The sequence below is a fragment of the Sinohyriopsis cumingii genome, chromosome 15 (genome assembly GCF_028554795.1).
Source record: "Sinohyriopsis cumingii isolate HCF-2022 chromosome 15, ASM2855479v2, whole genome shotgun sequence".
In the NCBI taxonomy this organism is placed as follows: Eukaryota; Metazoa; Mollusca; class Bivalvia; order Unionida; family Unionidae; genus Sinohyriopsis; species Sinohyriopsis cumingii.
In genome coordinates, this window is record NC_142975.1 from 124,347,811 (window position 1) to 124,366,252 (window position 18,442).

General features: G+C 35.3%; 1 long non-coding RNA gene across 2 annotated transcripts in view; it reads left to right on the top strand.

Moving 5' to 3' along the window:
• The window catches only part of LOC149782677 (uncharacterized), a 129,105-nt gene that overhangs the window by 10,943 nt on the left and 99,720 nt on the right, over nt 1–18,442 (top strand). Inside the window, exon 2 of one of the 2 annotated variants that reach the window (XR_016414420.1) lies at nt 7,832–8,585. This is a non-coding gene — a long non-coding RNA (uncharacterized LOC149782677). Of the gene's footprint in view, nt 1–7,831; nt 15,311–18,442 lie in introns of those variants that run through there. The other variant, XR_016414419.1, reaches the window with a different exon arrangement.

Here is an 18,442-nt window from a genome sequence, read left to right on the forward strand (position 1 = left end):
ATCTATACTGATAAATATAGATTTGATCATGAGCACTCAGACATTTTAAGTTATTGACTTTTTAATAGCATGGTGTTGCATAGGTTTACTATAGGAACTGAATTAGTGTCGTGAATCCTATAAACAGCCACAGCAATACACCGACTCCACATATGCAATTAAGTTGACTATAAATGAAATCATAGTGTTCTATTTCTGGATAACAAACAAAATGAATATCTTTTGTAAACCAAAGAGCGACTTTCATTGGGATATTAAACGCATATTCAAATATATAAACTGTTGCCAAGAAGGGGGAGGGGGAACAGTTTATAGTGATGTCTAGTACTGGGGCATCATGCCACAGACACGTAGCATGATGTCCCACCCAGTCACATTATCCCGACACCAATCCGACCTCTTAATGCTGAGTGCCAAGCGAGGCAGCTGTTAGTACCATTTTTGTAAGCCTTTGGTATGACTCGGCCGGGGATTGAACCTACGACGTCCCGCATCCGCGGCGGACGCTCTAACCACATGGTCACCGGAGCGCTACTTAGGTCTCTTACACCATGCTTAATGGTGATGACCTCTCATGACTTTGCATCCCACTAATTTCTTTCAGTGAATGTTTTGAAACTTCACATTTTGCATTTTAATGGACTTACGTCTACCTTACTTTGGTTTTAAATTATATGTCTTCTGGTAGGAAATTTAGGTAATTTTTTCCATTTTAATCTCTTTTTCTGTAATAATAAACGTACATATAGATGGTCACCATGACCTTTTACTCACTCATTACATAATATGACAAGGCTGGTAATATATTTCAGCATTAAATAAAAGAGAGATAAATGGTGATATTAAAAATGTTAACTCTTATTAGACAGCTTTATTTTATATTTTTAAAAAATCTGATTTTCTTAAATAAAGCTCGAATATTTAAATGTTGCCTGCAATGCATAATTGCTCTTTAGATGACCATGAACTTGCAATATAATTTAATATTTACTAATGTAATCTTTGACAAGCAGAACTATGCACATAGCTTACTTATGTAGTGTATGTATCCTAGGGCTGTTCAGAAAATCAAGGGTGTATACTAATGGTATGGAAAAATGGGAACCAGCCTGGAAATGTGTTAACATAAAATAGAGTATATATGAGATTGGTTAATAATGTAAGTTACGTTTTAAGAAAAAGAATCTTTTGAGAGCTTATCCTAGTTGTAAGTGCAACAAATAGAGACATTGTTTTATTGATGGAATTTCAGTCCTTCAACAGTCGTGAGTTTGGAACACATTATTAAAAGTAGCACCTGACTCTTTGGTGCAGAATTGAAAGCATAGGTTTCAAACACATGCAGGTCCAGAAAATGCCACGGCTCATAACCTTTCCTAGAAGCTGACCTCCAGGATTTATCTATACCAGTATATATAGGTTTGATCATGAGCACTCAGATATTTTAAGTTACTGAATTTGTAATATCACGGTGTTGCATAGGTTTACTATGGGAACTGAATTAGTACCGTGAGTCCTTCATGCAGTTACAGTTTGAAGGTTACGATTCACAGGTCGAGAATTATTATGAATTTCTTCGCTAGAGGTCGGTCTCGTGAACGGACCGCGTTACTTTTAAACAAGGATGCTGCTGCTCGTTGCTGTGAAATTCAATAGATGAGATCTAAATGCTCGCCATATGAAATGGAACTTTCATCTCAAACAATCGAAAATCATACAACGTGTGAATTAGGAATTCTCGACATATGATACTGAAATTTCAACCACGGTGTGTAATTCAAAATATACATTGTAAAACGTTGACATAGGAAATAGAACTTTAAACCACCACTGTATAATTCGACATATAAAATCTTAAATCTCGATCAAGAAAATGGAACTTTAAGGACATGCAGTTTGATCCAACACGTGATATTGGATTTCTCGACATGCGACATCGACATTTCAATTGCAACTTTCTCACTGGAACAGGTTTTGTCTTCTTGGGCGCCTCATATAAGACTTGTAAAAATGGTACTTGTGGCTGTCTCGCTTGGCGTTCAGCATTAAAAGTTGGTGTTAGGACTGGTCAGCCTGGTGTCAGGATGATGTGACTGGGTAAGACATGAAGCTACGTGTCTGCGACTTGATGCCACGGTGCTAGACATCACTATAAACTGTCACACTGCAGACATCGTATCGATACGACTCAAAAAGTGTTAAAGCTACGTTAAAATCCAAATCACACACACACAAGTTGATGATCATATTTTTATTTTTACATTACCTAACAACGCAATAATGCCAGCAAGGTCAAGTGCCTACGATGTGAACTCTTGTTTATCTGTACTTATGCACTCTTTATGTCCGTCCGTCTGAGTAGCTTCAGGAAACAAGCAGCCACGATCAAGACAAAACAGAATGCCTTTATTTCATGACTCGATGCTACAAGGTATATGTGCTTTATGCATCTGTCGTTTCCTAGGAAACTACATTGCTGTCCGGGGCAGTATTCTTCCTGAGAAAAACAAGTATATGTATTCTGTATAACTTAGAGTATTAAACGATAGGAGAGATAAGTCACAGACTGTCTGGGGTTGCCTAAGTCAAGACAGGATTTCGTTTATCATGGTAACTCGTGATTAGGATGATATCTAAGCTGTCAGTTCTTTACGAACAGTGTGCTTTGGATGTCCTTTCTTTACTTACCTTGCTAGTCCGACCATTACTGGCGAACATACAGTGTAAACGCATGTCCATCAGTCTCTCCTACCCGTGCTTGCTTTTGTATGTTTTTTTTTAAATAACTTCTGAAAGGCTGTACTAGATATTGCATTATGTTTAATATCTAGGAGACCTCCATCAAAGTTTCCGTGCCCTTTTAGACTTATGGTTTTAAAATTCTAAATTTAAAAACTTTTGCCGTGGCGGCGTTGTGGATTTCCAGCAAAAGAATGTATCTGCGTTTGATAAATTATGAAATCTGCCCATATAAATATTGGAATGAATGGAATTAATGAGTAAATGGTTGAATTTTTTACTTGATTGTTTCCCGTTTTAAAACGAACTTTATATGTGAAAACTATCAATATGACCCAACCTACTGCACGTAGACTTCGTACACTTTTCAGAATGACATTATTTCATGTGTCTGATGTTGTTTTTATATGGTGTGCAGTAGCGGTTTTCATAAGGGTTTTTTTCTTCATATTTTGTATTTACGCATGTCTTGTGGTTTTATTCCATAGTTTGCAACTAGCACAGATCAAAAAGTAACAAAAACAAAAGACTAAATATGAATGCAATTAAAGTATAAAAAGTAAATGTGCGATAATATTGAATATACAACAACGATATGGATTTTATTTTAATTTTTAGATAAAGCATGGTCTCCTAATTGTACTTGTAACGAAGCGACCGATTAAAGACGACTCACGTGCGTATCACGTTTTCCAGTACACGTGTGCGACGCATGTGTTCTTCGCGTGCACTGGTTCATCACAGCTCCAGGCTTTCGACTCGTAATAGGTCTCGATATTATCACCTTTGGATGTCAGAATGTATTTACAAAACATGCAGGGTTTTGTTTCCGGAATACTTACTTCAACCCGAGCACCAGCGATACGTACGTCAACATTGGCAATTGTGCCATTACAGTCGGATAACTTGGTGTATCGTTTTGCGAGTTCTCTGCCGAAACACACATGTACAGTACATTCTGTAAATGGTGATTGTACATGGAATACACGGAATACAAAGCCGGTTATTCAGTATTAGGTTGGGTCTTTCGTTGATATGAGCGTTAAACTTTATTATCTTTTCAACACTCAATAACATTTTCATCATAACATCTTGAGACAAAGCACATCGGCTATTCAACCTCGATAGAAGATCATGTATTTGGATTAGTAAGTGTTCTTATGATTGAAATGTTATTAGGTGCATAGGAGAACATACACATTCCCTAAAATATTTATGTAAGTAAATGTTATGTAACTAGTCTGTGCACTTAAATTTGATCTTTTTATCCTGCACCAGATAAGAATATATGGATCTTCCTGGTCACGTTTGATGTAATATGATCGCCTGATACCAACCTTAAATATGTGAATCAATTGACCAAACTGATACCAGACTAGCACATGTGAGAAAATGTATCAAACTGCTGTATCTCGTGATAAAGCGTCTTGGAAGCATCATCTTCGCGATTTTCATTACATAAACTTATTTGAAATAGTATTATTTTGTATTCTTTAAACCCCTCCCTACCTCCTCCTCGTCATGCCCCATGCGTCTGAACTAAAAGTCTTTACATGTATTATATAGCTTTCTGCTTAGACGTCACATAGTATATATATATATATATATATATATATATATATATATATATATATATATATATATATATATATATATATATATAAGAAATGAAATTGAATTTGAAATAAAAAGATAAATGAAATTAGAAGATATAGATGAACCTTATTTGCTCTTTTTTTCTGATATGAATTGTCCACGAAATTTCCATCGATTTTCGTTATCTTTGTCGTTCAATCTTGAATCCTATCGTCACTATCTTGCCAAAATTTGGTGATAACACCAATTTAAAATTGAACCAGTTAATTAGGACTTGAATTGTGAGAGTGGCGTGCCATTGTCAGTACTCGATCGGATCTTAGGATTAATAAAAGTGGTAACTAACCCTCTCTCTCTCTCTCTTTATATATATATATATATATATATATATATATATATATATATATATATATGTCAGATGTTTAAAAATTGTCGGTGGCATGCCTTCAGAATAGTTGTTATGATAAAGCCTGGGTCAATGTTCTTTACGTTTTAGGCCTGCTATGGTCACTTGACATTGGGTTGGTTCCGAACCACTTAACCTTTGATTCTAGGTCACTGGTCTTCAGATTGTTATAACAACAATAACCTTGGTTAACCAAGCAGCCAGCCTCTAAATTCATTGTTATAACAACAATAACCTTGGTTAACCAAGCAGCCAGCCTTCAAATTCATTGTTATAACAACAATAACCTTGGTTAACCAAGCAGCCAGCCTTCAAATTCATTGTTATAACAACAATAACCTTGGTTAACCAAGCAGCCAGCCTTCAAATTCATTGTTATAACAACAATAACCTCGGTTAACCAAGCAGCCAGCCTTCAAATTCATTGTTATAACAACAATAACCTTGGTTAACCAAGCAGCCAGCCTTCAAATTCATTGTTATAACAACAATAACCTTGGTTAACCAAGCAGCCAGCCTTCAAATTCATTGTTATAACAACAATAACCTTGGTTAACCAAGCAGCCAGCCTTCAAATTCATTGTTATAACAACAATAACCTCGGTTAACCAAGCAGCCAGCCTTCAAATTCATTGTTATAACGACAACAATTGATCACACTCTTCCTCAAACTAGTTGTTATGAAGATAAAACCTTCCTTAGTGGTCGTCAATTTCTTTCATATACTTAGTCCCCCTCCCTCCCCCTCCCCTCCGTTTTATTAATTTAAAACTTGTAGAAAGTATGCATTAAATGTGAGCGTTCATTCTATTATTTCTGTTTCGAACATACCTCAAATTAATCTTTAAACATTATTGTAAATAAATACATCCACCTTATCATTTCAGCTCTTTTTCCTGGTGTTACACAAGCTCCGCCCGATACTGGAATTCAAAATTATCTCGAATTGTTTACTCATTTTCATGACACTTTAATGAATTCTTGTAGACCGTATTGTTCAGTTTAGAATTCATTGGTTTTGTCAAGCTACACATGCCGCGCCAGCCTATTGTCTTGAAATCCTAGTTAAAATTTTGCATGAGGCATTGGTAGAATTGTCTCATTGTTTGACTTAAAATTCAGTGCCTTTTCTAGTAGACTGTGTGTCTATTCAAGAATCGTCCTTTGAAATTTGCATTAATCTACCATCTAATTTATACAAATCTATTCAATACTTAGATAATGCATCTAATATCACCATTTTCGGTACAGTAATAATACAACTGTATCGTTCTGATTAACCTGTATGGCTGCCAGAACTATTCAGTAAGGGTCTTCAACATTACTTTAACTCTACTATTGATGACTGCATAATATCCAATTTAGATTTTAGTTGATGATGTCTCTTATAATGGCTTTATTACAAATGCTGAAGATTTTGCCTAATATGCAGTCTAAGAGAATAAGGAGTTATCGTTTGGTAATGTGTTTTCTAGGATCACCTATTTCTGAGTATGAATATTCATAGCGTATCTGAATCTTCTTAATAAAGAATGTAAGTTGTGACATTTCAGCGTAAATATGTTTAAAACAAATGTTGGAATTTATAATGACCGGTATCTGAAATAGAACACAGTAACGGGAAAAAATTACCAGTTATTAATTCAACGTAAAAGTCATAGACTATTTGAAAACAGCCAATTTTTTTTATATTATTTTCCACGAAAGACAGATATACTTGCAACTAGTACAAAACACTATATCAAAGCACATTTTATACTAAAACGGTGTGGGAACGTCCGGTATGTGTTTTCTGTACTTACCGTATGATCAAAGCTGTATAGTTTTCCACTCGATCATAAGTTTTGAATTAAAATATGATTCATAAAACAGTTATATCCAATCTGGAGCCGTGGTTAAAATCATAAATGACTTTTAAAAGAATTACGACTAGTAATTAGTTCTGGAAAATAAAAACTGCTATATTATTTAAAATTAAGAACTAATGTGCAGATATGTTCTGACGAAAAGAAAAACTTTAAAACTGGGTCTGTAGCGGGCCTTGAAAAGCCTTGAAAAATGAATTTGTCCCTCAACACCTTGAAAACACATTGAAAATTCAAAATATTGTCTGGGTACCTTGAAAAGCCTTGATTTTCTTCAATTCATAAATATTTTTCTTTGTACAGATTTCAATAAAAAAAGAAAACTATATTTATAAAAAAAAAATAAACCCGATCTCTCGCTACGTTTGTTCAAGATCGAAAATTTCCACAACATGCCACTGCGCAGTCGTACGTTAACTTCGATTGTTCGAAGCACGGATGTTGTCGCAGTTTAAATTTGGATCATTTGTACGCTTCGAAAAGGCTGGCTGCCGATTCCAACTTCGGTGGCTAGACGACGAAAAATATAAATTTTGGATAATGCGATCTTACAGCATTGCAAAATGCAAATTTTGTTCGAAAGATGTTTATTTTACGTGCAGTGGGAGAGAATGCATTACGATCTCATGCAGTTGGAGGGAAAAAACCCACCATGCTCACGTAAGGCCTGCTAATATGGGAAAACAAGAAGCCATCAGCATGAAATCATTTTTGATGAAAGAGGTATGTCTGAGTATTAAAATAGAAAACTGCATATCATCTTATTTATGAAAGTAGTTCGAACCGTTTCTTTTTTGGGACACAATGAAAATAGACAATAATTGTAATGAACAAGATGAATCTAAACATACAGAAACCGGCTAAGCTGAGAGAAATATTAAAATATCTTATATGAAATAGTTTAATATACCCATACGCAGTTTAACATAAAAAACAAAACAAATACCTGTCGGGTTTTTATGTTGGTGGGTGGAGGTTTAAATAACGATGCCACTACACAGGCCCACATTAATTTTCAGAAAGAAATCATGAATTTAATATTCATAGTGGGTTTCAGACTGGTTTATTACAAAGTTTCATTTTAAAATTATATATCATTATCAGGATCTCATTTTTATAGTTGGAATAATTGAAAGTGTGTTCTGTAAAGTCTCCACAACCCCACCCCCCAATATTATCAAGAGATTTAACTTTTAGTTATTAGAACTTTTTAATCTTGTTTAAGAACAAACCACCATCTGAGCCTGAAATTCAGAACTCACACTTAACATCTTCAGCCCCTTCTCCAATGGTCTTGTCAGATTTTGTTTCAAAGGAGGAAACATTAAAGGCAGAAATAATATGGACTGTGCACACCATCAACTCGCACGATAGTTTTTCCTCAAATTCTTGAATCAATCAGACATTCCAGCGTATGTTTCCTGACAGCAAGATTTCATAGCACTTCGGGCTTTCATATAGGAAAACAAGCTATTGTGCTACTTTTGGGTTAGAATATTACTTCACATCATTGTTGGAAGAAAAGGTGAAGCCAGATGCTTTTGTCATTCTTTTCAATGAAAGTATGAATAAATCGCTACAGAAGAAACAGATGGATTTTCACATTCGTCTTTGGGAGCAGGACATGGTAACAACACGATTTTTTCCATCTAGATTCCTTGGTTATGCCTGTGCATCTGATATGATGAAAGCATCTGATGATTCCACACAGAAGCTAAATATAAGGAACATGGTTGAGATCTCAATGGATGGGCCTAACGTCAGTAGATCTTTTCATGAAAAAGTCGACCTTTCAGTGGAAACCAACCACAGTATCCAGTTGTTGAATGCGGGAAGCTGTGGATCTTCACAAACTCCATGTGGTTTGTAAGGCTGCCATGGATGCTATAGACTGGAAACTGGATATAAAAACAAATGAAAACATTTTACATATTGTTTCATGATACTCGTGCAAGAAGAGATGGTTTTGTTAGTGACAGGTAAGTCAACCTTTCTTTTGGAGTTTTGTAAACATAGATGGCTAGAAAATGTGAAAGTTGCACAGATTATTCTGGATTTGTTTGAAACTGTTAAAAGATATGCTGATAGGATGATATGATGTGTATCTGATCCAAGCACAGAATCATTTCGAATTGTTGTTGTTGTTGTTGTTGTAGGGTTTAATGCCATTTTCAGCACACCATAGACTATACATGGCGGCCAGTATTAATGGTGGAGGAAGAATCCGGGAAAACCCCGGAAAGAACCACCGATCCATGAGAAGCTACTGGCAAGCTTTCATATCCACATTGGCTGAATCCGAGACTTGAACTCACGCAGACAGAGGTGAAATATCAGTGATCCGTAACGGAGAGCGCTTTAGACCACTCAGCCACTCGGGGCCCCCGTTTCGAATTGTAAAGGAAGCCATCAAAGATATCTTTCTCCCATATTTCACTATCAAAGCAAGTGGAAATTTCTTGACAGAGTACCAAAGAAACCAACCAATGTTTCCCTTTGCTTATAAAGATTTGAATGCAATCGCATTCAGCCTCTTGAAACAATACTGCAAGCCAGAAAAAGTGGAAGCTATCAAGTCAACAAAGGATGTATTGGCATTTGTAGTGAACGATTCCGCAAACTGTCATCAGGCATAAAGTAGACACTGTGCTCATCAACAAGAAAAGATACGACATCACAAAATGTGATTCTGTTCTCAGAGAATTTCTTCATTTGTTGATCAAGCTGTCAGCAGTGGGTCCCTGAGTCCATTTTCTAGGAAAAACAGATAGACTTGATAAATTCCTTTAGGACAGACTTGCATGTCAGAAAGAATATATTCATCTGTGCCCAGTTGTTAAAGCATTTCTTCTCTTGTCTCAAGGACAGGCTACTGTTGAAAGTTTTTTCCCATCAATAAAGAGTGTGAAGATGTAAATATGAAAGAAAGGACTCTGCCTGCAAGGAGAGTAATTGTTGACAGTGTAAGAAATGCTGGTGGAATACACAAGATTGATATAACACCAAAAATGCTTATCAGTGCAGGCAGTGCGTATAATGGTTATATCATGTACTTACACGTGTAGAGAAAGAGAAAAAAACCTTGAGCAAGAGAGATGACAGAAAAGAAAAGCACTGGACTAGGAACTGGCAGAGTTAAAGAGAAGAAAGGCATGTACTGTAAAAGACATTCGGCAATGACAGCTGATGATGATTATTATGCCTTGAAAGCAGAGAGACACCTGAAAAGTTCCTTCATCACAACATCAAATAGTTTGAGGAAAATTGTGAAGGACAGAATCACTGAACTGAACTTGGAGTGCTTGAAAAACAGGTTGATGACAAGCTACAAGAATTAAAATATTCACTTTAAAATATTGTGGACTTTGTAAATATTGTAGTGTAGACATTGTAAAATAAACATTGTTCAGTGATTGTACAGATGTAGGATGTGTGGTATAATGGGAATGATAGCACTGATCATGCTCTTGACTGTCTTTATAAAAAAAATTGCAAGAAATAGTTCTCATATGAAGTATAGGAAGTATTAGCTTTTTTTTTCTTTTGTCTTCATTTCTGTATCCTTTAAAATTAATGTAATAATGCACCTTGAAAACCATGAAATTTGTGAAAGAAATATGCTACTAACCCTGTTAAAAACTGGAAGGATATTTCATTTGCAATAATAATAATAATAGATGAAGATATTGTATAGGCTTGTTTTAAGTCCTAATGCCGCCGTGACGTGCAAAACGTCGTATATGCTTAATCATCTGAATAATACTGAATTTTGTAAGGTAATGATACTAAACATCGTTGAAGTCCATTGAAACCAGATAATATCGACGTTACATGGCATTATGAACCATGTAATTTCTCCACGGAACTGAGAATCCCTGCCATTTTTCACAAGTGTGCGACTTAATCCGATGGCGACATTAGTGAGTTAACCAACCTCATTCGATATCTGGAATACAAGATATGATGACATCACCGTTGTAAAAACAGCCCAAGATCGCCCTTCAGATTATCCCAGCGTCTCAGCTAATCACCAATATTCACCCGAGTCTTATTTGTATCTATTGCACGCCTTGTTTTTCTCAGATCGCTAACAAAACGCGGTCCTGCCTCTCACTATTCCTTCTCGAATCGATTTGTGCGCCACATGCGAGAATATATCACATCACTACCCTTGGAGCACTCCTATTCTAAATTGAATATTGGAACGTCGTTTAAACCTTTATATCTTGATTTATTAATTCAAACGATCGGTTTATATCAGATAGTTTCTTTTTTCTAGAAAAACTTAGTAATAAGATCTGCCACGTTGGGTGTATTTTTAAATATATTGATATTAGACGGTATGTAAGGAGAGAACTGAGCAATCAGATTCATTTCGATTTTGGAGTCATCCTTATTTCATATGTTCCTATTGTTAGTCTGCAGACGTGTTTTACGTTATACTTATTATTTGCCTGGAATGTTCAGTGGAAGCAGAAATTGCACATTAATTCGACTATAATATTATTCTGAAACTATTGTGAATTATTCAAATGAGTTCTAGAGGGTACCATTTTGACAAGGTCACGATTCTTGGCGGACCATTACATTTCCGGTATTAAAATTTATAAAAATGTTTCATTATTGTGGGCTTAAATAAAACTTTGTCAGGATAACTTTGGATTCAATTCATAATAGTCAGTTCCTCTCACATTTTCATTGATAAATTTGATAATTAAATTATTTGTTAAGTTTTACCAAACCTGTTGGTTTTTGCTTCTTTCTGTTGCTTAGTTTATGACCACAGTCATAACATTTGTTAGAGTGGAAGAGTGGTGAAATGTATGATTTGTGGCTTTAAAGAATTAGAAAATAAATTTAGCCAAACCATTTTATTTACAGTGTTGAAAACAAGCATTGTACATGTGTTTGCCTTGTATTTCAACGGTCCAAAGGACGAATATGTTGACTAAATGAAGTTAGTAATGGCCTTTACAGATTATGTGTACATCAGTGTTGAAATACAACTTTTATAATGCTTTGAAATACAATAGACAGCACATTTGTATGACACGCGAATACAAACGTTATAATTGAAATGGAACGCCCGTAGCCAGCTAGGAAGTTGGTCGATTATTCCAAGATTACATTAATAGCACAATGGCATACAGACACAATGGCATACATACACAATGGCATACATACACAAAAAAGCATACACAAAAGAGTGGATGTCCCTTATAGAAAGCTATATGACTGTAGAACGGACACAGTAACACAATTTTTGCAAGACTATTAAGAAATGTGTTGCTGAAAGGAATCCCAGAATAGATACATATAATGAGTTTTTAAATAAACTATAAATCTTGAAGAAAAAATGAATTCACCAGATTAAACCATCACGAGATCTACTAGTTCTAGTTTCATCTGACCCTTGCCTCCCAATTTAAAAATGGAATGACAATGGTCAGAGGAAAGTCGGACTAGATATCTACAATATCATGATAAATAAGGTTGCTTTTTTCACAATCGGATTGTAAGCACTATTGAATTGATACCATAAATGACTCTAAAAATTAACTTCATAATTTCTTCTATTTTGAAATCCAAAGTATATTCCATCCTCACTAAAATTTTTATTCTTTTGCTTTTGCATAATTTTCATCCATTTTATTTCAAAAGACGGATTGTCCCGCATCATTTTCATTGAAAATATTTTCTGTAGATTTTATTAATCTTGTCTTGAATTTCCTAGAAGATCGTTTATGATGCTGTTATACTACACCCACGAAGATATTCCAAAATGGATACGGCTAAATGGTAGTTTTGATAACTCGGTTGTTTCTTATTCACCAAATTTAGATGTCACTATCTCTAAGAAAAACGAAGTGTAGTTTCCTTGCACACACTAACAAGTGATTTTAGACTTATCTAATGTATCAACAGGATGTATTATAATTTATATTGTTGTACAAAGTTATATTTTGTTTGCACGTTTTACTGTATAAAGGTCGAACAGGTAGTGATAATACATTCAGAAAGTTTTTTTAATTCTGTTTCAATCATATCTCATGCAGCCTTTGTCTTTCTGCGATGTCTAACACCGCATATATAATCGTGTATGTATATAATCCTATTATGGATATCTTTTATGTACGTTTGTAGAAGAAAATAGTTTTAAATGTCTGAAAATGGAATCAGTTTTGTATTGTATTGTATGTATGTATGTATGTGTGTGTGTGTGTGCGTGCGTGCGTGCGTGCGTATGTATGTATGTATGTATGTATACGGCTCAACGGCACATCAGCACAGTCCTGAATATACAGTACCATGTTACTTGTGGTATCCAAAAAGGCGTACTAAACGGAGATAAAGGCAAATAGGTAAAATCATTAAAATAAAAAAGTGAAATTATCGATATAAATCTCACTCGTTTTAAAAGTTCAAGACCTTCACAGATGGAACATCGTCACGAAGACGCATCAGAGGACAAAAAGGTTGCCTCGTTTAGTCGTTCCTTAGGACACACGGGACAATGAATAACCTGGCAATAATTTCCGACACGTACATTCTGTCACGTACCCGTAGAATTGTCTGTTGTTCAGCTTATTATAGAACGGAGACAATAGCGTTATCAAAGATAAAATAAAATTGTACCAGAGCCAGAAACGCAAAATGTTCCTACATTATCCATTCATAAACTGTGTTGTAAATTTGAACTGAATCCAACTGTTAAATCTAGCCCAGTTACTCTTTATCAGTGCGTACCAAAAGACAAAAGACAAGTTACTGACCGTCACAGTATTGATATCAGACATTGGTCTTTTTATAGGCACACAACCTAAGATTTTAGACTTTTTCTGTTCTTGTAAATGCGTGATATTATGAAAAGTATAGTACAACTAATGAATAATTACACTTCATTCAGCTTCATAAATTCTACAGCTGTCAGTTTAATCAATGAAAATGCAATGATTTTCTAGTCACGTATATTTAAAACTGTATCAGTACATATTAAACTGGTTCCTACCCGCATTATTAGATGACGTGGTCTCCTACAGTATGTTCCTACGCCAGTACGAATAATCGTTCTGCAGTTAATCACAAGACACAGGGTATGTTGTCTATATTTATTAATTACCTTACATAAAGCACCGCTCTTCATTCTAAATATCGATCTTCAAGAAATAATGGCGACTTGAAAAATATACAAAAATCCAAACAAATAAAGCAACGGCGGGAGGTGGAGTGTTAGGAACCCATTTTATGAATGGTAGGTGGTACTATGGGCTATAGGTGTTGCAGTAGTGTGGATTAAGGGTACATGATATTTATACAGGGTTATATTTTACAACCGATTTCTGAATAAGGACTCCTTTTTGTGTCTGGTTCGGAGCAAAAAAAATAATAGTGCAGCATCTTTTCACAAAGTAAATCTAAATAAGAAATGAAAGGGATTAAATTAAAGATGAGGCACACATGTCATTGCGTCTGTTAATTCTATAATTTTATTGGTCAATTATCAAGATACAGAATGCAGTAATTCTGTTTTAAAAATTGTTCTAGTTGGGTGTATAAACTCCACCTGGTCATAACTAGATCGTGTGACTTGCAAGCAGGCGTAGATCACGTGACGACTAGCAATATATATATATATATATATATATATATATATATATATATATATATATATATATATATATATATATATATATATATATATATATCTGGGTAGTACAAAACAGTGACCACCTTGGGCTTCAAAAGTTAAAATGTAAATATCCAGTTTTGGAACCAATCATATAAAATAATTATATTATGTTTAGAAACAAATTCATGTATTGGTTATTATCAGTGGAAATGTTGGTCCCAACTCACCCCTACCAAAAAAAGGATATATTTTAACTAAACAATGCAGATTCATCGGAAGTAACTACTTTAAAATCCTCATCATGGCAAAGAATGGCAACTAAGAGATTCGCAAAGCTGATGAAATGACCAGTGGAACGGGGTGGGGGAGGAAAGGGAGAGGGATAGGAAGGCTAATATTGATGGCTGGCAATTTTGCTAAAGCAACGATTGGCCCAGGTCAACGCTGAGTGGATTCAATGATCACCTGTTCAGATATGTGCGCTATTCTTTGTCGGTATGGAAGTAAATCTCCATCAAGGCTTCATCATCAGACTGGATGAATATCGTATTTGAGTCCATCTTTCTTTTCGCATTCTAATAAAATTAAATAGAAAAAAAATGTTATGTAATGTGTACAACATATCTTCGCACTTGTTATGTGGAGAGAATAGATTAAAATATGTCGGCATAGTAACTTCTGCTGTTATGTGGACAGCATACATTCACATATGTGATCTAGATTCGATAACTTCACACCTTATACATGTCTAGGACATTTAATATTTGTGTTCAATAGACAAAGTGTATCCAATTATGTTATATGAACAGATCATATTCAGCAAACGCATCTGGAAACTGTTTCAGTTCTTGAAAGCATATTATAGCATATGTGTAATATATTTTTGTACGAGTGAGTCTTTATTAGAGAATGTTAATTCTAATTTAAATAGTGTTATGGACATAAAATAAATCCCATAACTGGAAAGCAAATGATTTTTACGTGCAAATTACAAGTTGAAAAATTGATCATGACAGCATAGATTTTAATTTTACTATTCTTTTTCCTTTGTAAGTAAATTTGTTGTTCTGATAACTGGTGTTTGTCATTCTTCACATATCCTTTGTACGTTCAAATTATCATTTTGTCGAGGGGTGTCAGAAGTGGGATAAGTTGGTGGAAGAATCCGCTTGATGACATGTACGTTTTGAATCTAATACTAATTGATGTGAAAATGTCTTCATGGTCAGCGGACAAGGAAAGACAGGCGAGTGATTAGAGTTATATGTATTCACGTACCTTGAAGGATCGATGATCATGCTATAATAGAGCGCGTAAGGGTTCAAAAACAACACAGGTAGCTCGGGTTCTAGCTATCGTTTATTTGATGGATGCAAGCGCGTTTTTCTCCATTCAACTGAGACAATCTTCATTAATTGTTGTATTTTATATATAAGTAAGATGTACGATCGCGTTGCATTCCTTTTTGTTCGTGATTATTTGTTTTCACATTGTACTGAGTTGTGAAGTTGATTGTCAAGGAGTTCGGAGAGTTGGGTCAAACACTGTGCATTTAGGAGGAGAGCCTTAAAAAGTTTCTGGAAGAGGAGCAGGCTCGGGACAGGGGAAAAATGTTCGGGAAAAGGGAGTTCGAACAGGATATGTTCGAATCAAAGTGACGGGTGAAAAAGAAAACGATTCAATTGAAGGAAAGAAAGAATTAGAGAAGCGCTTTGCGAGGGAAAGGATAGAATCCGGAGCAGAAAAGTAAAGAAGGGAATTTTTGGAAAGAAATATTTTTTTATGAAAAAACTCTGGCAAAGCTAGAAAAAAGTTAGAACAGAGGACATTGGAGAGGGAACATAAACAAGCACTGGAGCTGTCAGAGGTTACTTACGGAACGAACATAAATTTTAATCGGGGGTAAAATAAAGTGCACTAACCCATTTTGATGAAGAAAAAGACAATATGGGTGGTACCCTGCACAACTTCCATAGATATGTCGCCATGGAGAAAAGAAGAAGTGACTGGTTATGTAATTTATGCTGGATTTTTAAAAGTAATGCATTATATTCCTATCTTCACACGAGTTAGACTTTGTCATACTGTAAGGAAGAGCTTTTGATACGGTTTGAGTTGACCGAGCAGACTTTTAGAAAGAAAATTAATTACAGCAAATCAGAGAAAGGAAGGACATTTACCCAATTTTAAGGGCGTCAGAGAACTACCTAGGGCCATTCGGTAGAATATGGAAATGTCGATGGAATATTTCAAGAGTTGATAGACTGTTAAGCGGTCGTTTGTTGACAATATGTACAAAAGAATTATTGTTGTAGAAAAACAAAGAGACAAATTACAAGTGTGGAGGACATGACCACGAGGCAAATCATTCAGCAAACCATAGAGATGACCCCAACTTTGGTTACAAAATATGAGGCGCCTTAGCAAACAAAAGCTGGTCCAATCAGAACGTTGAAATTTTAATGGTATATGTCCTGAATTACAATTTCTCGCGTTGTATCAAAAATGATTGTCCTTAAAAATCCATTTTCTATGTCGAGAGTTTAGATTATATCTGTTGAATTAAACAGTAGTGGTTGAAAGTTATATTTTCTATGTCGAGATTTTAGACTGTGTCGTTTGAATTACACTGCGGTGGTTGAAATTTAATGTCTTACGTCGAGAATTCCTAATTTACATATTGGTTCAAAGAATTTATGTTGAAAGTTCCATTTCATATGTTGAGTATTTAGATTTCATCTGTTGGATTACACAGCGCTGGTTGCGAATTCAATATCCAGTATCGAGGTTTTAGATTGTATCTTCTGAATTACACGGCGGTTGTTGATATTTCAATTTTCAAATGTCGAGAGTTTCAGTTTAACGTGTTGAATCAAATTGATTGTGCTGAAAGTTCCATTTCGTATGTTGAATTCTTAGATTGTATCTGTTGAATTACACAGAGGTAATTGGATATTTTATTGTGCTTGTCAGAATTATTATTTTTACATGGTGAAATGATGTCTTGGTGTTAAAAGTAACATTACACAATATCCACTTTAATAATTCAAAATAATATCGAGTATTAAGATACACCATTAGTGTATTCAAATATGAGGCGACATTACATTTCATGTATTTACAGTTTTAAAGTTACCATTCACAGGTTGAGAATTACTATGACGTTCTTCGCTAGAGGTCGTTCTCGTGAACTGACCGCGTTATTTTTAAACAATGAGACTGCTTCTCGTTGCTGGAAATTCAACAGATGAAATCAGATACTCACAATAAGAAGTGGAACTTCATTTCAAGCAGTCGAATAGCATACAACGTGTGAATTAGGAATTCTCGACATATGATTTTAACCACCGCTGTATAATTCAAAATATGCACTGCACAACGTCGATATAAGAAATAGAACTTTAAACCACCAATGTATAATTCAGCATATAAAATCTAAAATCTCGACCTAGAAAATGGAACTTTAAGGGCATGCGATTTGATCCAACACGTGATATTGGCTTTATCGACATAAGACATCAAAATTTCAATTGCAACTTTCCATTTGGACCAGACCTAGTGGTTAGAGCGTCCGCCTCGGATGCGGAAGGTCGTGGGTTCGATCCCCGGCCAAGTCATATCAAAGACTGGTACTAACAGCTGCCTCGCTTGGCGCTTAGCATTAAGAGGTTAGTGTTAGGACTGGTCGGCCTGGTGTCGGGATAATGTGACTGGGTGGGACATCATGTTACATGTCTGCGGCATGATGCCCCAGTGCTAGACATCACTATAAACTACCACACACAGGTGCTCGACGCGAACTTGATGTTAAGAAAAAAAACAAAAAAAAAACATTCATCGAAAGGAAAAAAATCATACAGAGTGACAAAAATACCTTAGATTACCCCGATGACCCGTTCTGACATAGGACCCTTTGCATCATAATATATAAGAGAGAAGGTACGGAACTCCGTGCTCATCTGAAAACCGGTGACAAGAGCGATATGGACAATGTTTTCAACTCTATGGTGCATCCCTTCTTGAATTACAGAACAGCGGTAGATGCAAAAGTAAGTTTTTTACTTACCATTAACTCGATTTAACTTTAGGAATCCTGTTCCATGCAAGAATTATACATTGTCTTCTTCACTGCACAACACATCGTATACATGCATCTCTATTTTCAAAATAGGCGGAACTAACGTCAACGCCGAAATATGATTGGCT